Raw genomic sequence first — 5,382 nt, 5'->3', positions numbered from 1 at the left:
TATTCTATGGTTACATCTAAGACAGCCGAGAGCTGTGGCAGCCTGAGAGCTGGAACTGTATGTGTATAGTGATTGTATAATTGTTAAAAGAAAAGGGGGAAATGTGGGGGCCTGAATATATGTTGTATTGTAAGATCTATGTGTGTCTGGGTTACTCCAAACGAGCTGCAGCTGCAGGGTCCTTAGTTGGGCAACAGCTGTGGCTCGTGAGGGTAACTGAGATAAATAGGGGTGGGTCGAGAGCCCAAGAGGAGCCCCTGAGAAGATTGCTGCAGAGAAAGGAGAAGAGCCTGAGAGCTGGGACTGCAGCAAAGATTACAACACAGACCCTGCTCATCTCCAGCTTCCCCCACCCCTGCAGGCTGCCAGGATCCCCCAGCTCCAGGATTGGCCTTTGCTGCTCTCCCCACTCTGATGCCAATCAGAGCCCCAAAATCAAGGTCCCCCCACAACTGGCACCACTGCCCCAGCCACTACAGACAGTTTGCCACAGGAATCTTCCACAATTCTCCAAAAGGGCATCCGCGTCTCACTTTTGGGGCCCTGTAAGATCCAAACATCCCCTTCTCTGTAAACAAACCCTCCCAGAGACCCCCAAATGGATTTGGGGTGAGCTGTCCCTCCCCACTCACCTGTGAGATCTGGGGCATTGATGCTGCCAGGACCAGGGGAGCTGCAGACTCAGTGGGAAAGCGGGAAAACCGTGGAGTTCTGCTGTGGCTCCTCCTCTTCCTGTTCCTGCTCTTCCTTTTCCCATCCTCCGCCTCCTCTCTCCCTCCTCTTCCTATTGCTCCTCCTCCCTGCCCACTCCAGATCCTACTTTCACACCCTTGTCTGTCCCACGGCTGCAGCGTTTGGGTGGAGGGAACCAGAGAACTTCCCATGAGCCCCCCAGCGATGGGCAGGGGGCTTGGGAACCCACCCAGTGCAGATCCATTCCCCTCCAGAGCCCCAGGGAATCACTCCAGGGATCAAGCAGTGGGGACACAATAGGATCCCCACGGAGCCACCCTTCTTCTATCCCATCCCTAACTTTCCCTCCACTCTCCCATCATTCCCCCAACCCAAGAACCTCTCCCAACTCAATTTGGGGATCCCATCCTGTAGTGAAACCCTCAGGTTTAGCCACAGCCCCGTGGAGAATCTGAATAATAGAAATGCTCACACAATAGCGAAGAAGCTTCCTGACTCCAGGGACATCCACCCTATAACCTATCCCTATAGCCATGTAAGGCAATATCTTGTTAACCTTACTATTGGTTACTTATGGTCCCTCTAACCTTTTGCCATCCGTCAGGACTGGAACCGGGCCAAGGTTATAAAAGTAGCATACTGTACCCCTACTAACTCGGAAGAAGTGCTGAGACTCTTCACGAACCCCTCCAATAAAGCCATACATGTGGAACAGCTGGCGTCTTCTCCTCCTCTCTCTACCGTCTGCTGGAGCCTCAAGTCAAGGGAAAGCTACCTAGCAAGCAAAGCTGAAATCATAAGAGCTGGCTAATCACTAAGAGCTGAATATTCGCTGCTTGCTAGGGGCTGACCCGCGGCCTTGGTCTGAGCGAGCTGGCTTCTGGCACTCAGTCCCCTTGGGCGCTGAGCTCTGGAGCTGTCATAGCTTGCCCTAGAATAAGACCAATTAAGGCTCATTTACCATCCCTCTCACACACTGAATCCTCTTTTCCCCTGCACTCCTACCCCTTTCCCATCGTGCCTTCAGTTCCACCTCTTGTCCCTGTGTTTGGGTTTGGGGGATCCAGGCCCCTCCTGCTCAGTCTCAAGGGATCACATCCCCCTTTTCCCTCAATTCATGCAGCTCCTGGATGCTTTTTCCTGGGAGCAATCCCTGAGTTTTGGGACTTTTGGGGTGTAGCTAAGAAGTGTGACAGCTCTGTCTGGCGTGCCCCTCCCTGTTGTGGTCTCTCAGCTGCCCCTGACACCCTGGGGATGCTGGGATTTCCCTCCTGGGACAAGAATGTTCATCCCCTTCCAGGAGCCCAATGCCTGGCTGCGGCTTCAGGTCAGGGGGTCCTTGAGCAGCTGCCCCAGAACCTCCCCCTGGGTCACCCAGCAGAGCCAGAGCCACTTGGCCTGGGTTCCCCAAAGGCCTCAGCAAGCTCCAGGACCCTCCCAGGAACCCTCAACTCCCTCCAACCCAGCATCCCCCACATGCCCTATAAGTTTTCCCCATGGCACTGGCCATGGCCATGTCCCCACAAGTCGCTGGCCATGTCCCAACATGTCCTCACCCATGGCTGTCTCCCCACCATGTTTCCATCCCTGTCATTGTTCCCCACATGTCCCCATGAATGGCTATGGCCCCCTCCATGTCCATGTGTCCCTATGTCACTCTCCATGTCTGTGTCCCACCATATCTGTGTTGTACCATGACCACAGCCATGTCTTAGTTCAATGTCTACTTTTACCTCAAGATTAGATATTTTAAAGGCATGAAGAGAAATAAAAAAAAAATCAAGACCATAACAAAAGGATTTCAGTGTCCATGCTGGCTGAGGATCCACGTGCTTGGGCAGAAGGCAAGAACCTTTTCTGGTGGAGTTTCTATCCCACTGTCTCCAAAATCTTGGTCTTTTCCCCAGTTTTTCATCATTTGGCTACGGAAGACACCCTTGGGCAATAGGAAATGAAAATCGTGGAATCCCTGAAGTTGGAAAAGACCTTGTCCCGGTTCAGGACAAATTTGGGAGAGAACCCCCAAAGGGGTTCCTCTAGACAGCAGACTGAATTGGCCCCTCCCCCAACCGGTTCAGGAAAAATAAAAGACCTCCTTGAAGAAAAGTGGAAAAAACTCTTTATTACGCAATAAAACCTAAACAGTATTAAACAATAAAACCTCTTGCTGCTCTAAAAGAGAAACAAACTCATGAAGTCCCCTCCGTGGGCTGTAGCTTGGCTCACTCAGTCTCTTATCAGTCCCTCTGGTGCTGGAAATGCAACGGCCCAGGCCCGGCCTGGTGGGCCACAGGTGTGAGCTGCCAGTGCTTCCCTGGGTGTTCAGGCCAGAGCAGGTTTAAACAGGTCCAAAGAAAAGGGAAAAAACCCCACAGTCCAGGGAACTTCTTTGCCTCAGCTAGCTAAAACTAACTAAAAGCAAAGGAGAGCTCTGTCCCACTGTCTGTCCAACTGCAGACAACACAGCACAGGAGCAGGAATGTGGACGAGTGAGTGCCGAGTCTGAAAACAAACTCCGTGCTTCTTCTCTCCCCCTTTCACTCTCAGGACAAGTCCTAAAGGTACAAAACTTATTATTCAGCATAAACAGAACAGACTGGGGAAACAAGAATCATATAGTCCAGTCCACCCTGAACATAACTTCAACACCATTCAGTACTAGGCTCATGTTACCAGAAGATAGGAATGAATGCAAAAGATTTTATGTGGTTGAAAGTCAAAATCTGCTGTCCCCAAGGAATTCCCATTGTTGGTCTGTGTCCCAATGGATGTTCCTGCTGCTGCATTTATCTAGCTGCCCACAGGGAACCAGGAAGATGTGAAGCCTCCAAGCCAGGTGTCTTTCCAACACAGATCAGCAGGACCATGGATCACCAGGGCTCTGCCCAACAACTGTCACTGGGGATCATCCAACGTGGATCCTCTCATGGCGGATGGAGCTGGAGCAGCACACAAAGCTCTTCCCACACTTGGGGCACTCGCAGGGCTTCCCTCAGTGGCGCCTCCGCTGGTGTTCTGTCAAGTGAGAGCTCTGTAAGAATCTCATCCCACACTCCCAACACTCGTAGGGCCTCTCCCCGGTGTGGATGCGCCGGTGGATGGTGAGTTTGCAGTTTTGCTTGAAGCCCTTCCCGCAGTCGGGGCAGCGGAACGGCCTCTCCTCCGTGTGAATCCGCTCATGTTTGAGGAGATCGCAGCTCCTGTGAAACCTCTTCCCACACTCAGGACACTCGTAGGGCCTCTCCCCAGTGTGGGTACGCTGGTGCTTTCTCAGGTCAGAGTTCCACCCATAGCTCTTCCCACATTCCAAGCAGCTGTAGGGCCGTTCCCCTGTGTGGATCACCTGGTGCCGAATCAGGGCCGAGCTTACTCTGAAGCTGTTCCCACATTCCCCACACTCAAAGGGCTTCTCCCCAGTGTGGATTATGTGGTGCTGCACCAGGTAGCCCTTCTGCCTGAAGCTCATCCCACATTCCCCACACTCAAAGGGTTTCTCCCCGGTGTGGATCCTCTGGTGCTGGATCAGGACGGAGTTGTGGCTGAAACTCCTCCCACACTCCTCACACTCAAATGGCCTCTCCCCAGTGTGGATCACCTGGTGCTGCCTCAGGGTGGAGCTCCAGCTGAAACACTTCCCACATTCCAAGCATCTGTGTGGCTTCTCCCTGACATGAGGCTTCTTCACCAGCTCTTAGCTCTGGCTGGATCGCAGGATGCATTCCTGGCTCACGGGGCCTCTTTCCTCCCCAGAGCTCCCTGGACAGGGTTTGCTGCCCCTCTTCATGAGGTACATTTGGGGCTTTTCCTCCTCCTCCATCAGGCCACGCCCTGGGAATGAAAAATCCTGGTTTGAGGAAAAAACTCAAGAGGAGAGCAGCTTGGACTGGAAAAACCTCCATGTCCAAGTTCATCTAGGAAAGGCATTGGGCATCTTGTGTCTGTAAGAACCTCCAAAACACCAAGATTCAGCACAGAAATCCTCTAAAGATCAAGATGCAAATCTAAAATTTCCCAAACGCCAATATTCAGCAAAAACTCCCGCCAAAATAAAGAGATTCAGCCTTCACAAAAAACAAAAGCACCAACATTTGCCTAATAAAGCTCAGAAACATCAAGATTCAGCCCCCATGAAAATCATGGATTAGCCCTACCCCGGTCACCTGATGCATCTGGGGGCACAAAGCTCCTGGGGCTGTGGGGGAGGCTGCAGATATAGGGAGGAGTAGAACCTTGTGGTGCCACCTATTTCTGCTCCTCCTTCTCCTCTGTCCCTGCTCTTCCTCACACTCCTCTTCCTCCTACAACTCCTCCTTCTCCTGCACAATCCCACCTTTTCCTCCCACGTGCAGCATTTGACCAGTTCGTTCCTCAACCCTGCTTCTCCTTCCCTTCTCCTTCTGCCCCAGGCCCAGCATCCACTGCTGGCTCCCTCTTCCCCCCCAAACCCACAGCATCCCACGGCAGGGGCAGGGATGGAGCTGGGGCAGGTCGGGCTGGGGCAGCGCTGGGCTCTCGGCCGCTCCCGCCCGCACTCGGTCCCCACTGCAGCCGCTGCCGCCAGGACAGCGCGGGGGGGCCCGGCCTTGGCGCTGCCCCACACCCACCTCCCCAAATCCCCCTCAAGGGGGGCACACAGATGGGGAACGCTGGGAGCTGCAGGTCTGCCCGGCAACTGCTGAGACATCAGCG

The 5,382-nt window shown here is 53.4% G+C and overlaps 1 pseudogene; it reads right to left on the bottom strand.

Annotated features, from left to right (window-relative positions):
• Nucleotides 1-333: 333 nt before the first annotated feature.
• Nucleotides 334-4,510, bottom strand: LOC141725763 (uncharacterized; annotated as a pseudogene).
• Between the last annotated feature and the right edge of the window lie 872 nt (nt 4,511-5,382).

Source organism: Zonotrichia albicollis, chromosome 31 (assembly GCF_047830755.1).
Source record: "Zonotrichia albicollis isolate bZonAlb1 chromosome 31, bZonAlb1.hap1, whole genome shotgun sequence".
Taxonomy (NCBI): Eukaryota; Metazoa; Chordata; class Aves; order Passeriformes; family Passerellidae; genus Zonotrichia; species Zonotrichia albicollis.
Note: the sequence above shows the minus strand (reverse complement) of the source record. Positions and strands in the feature narration are given on the sequence as shown.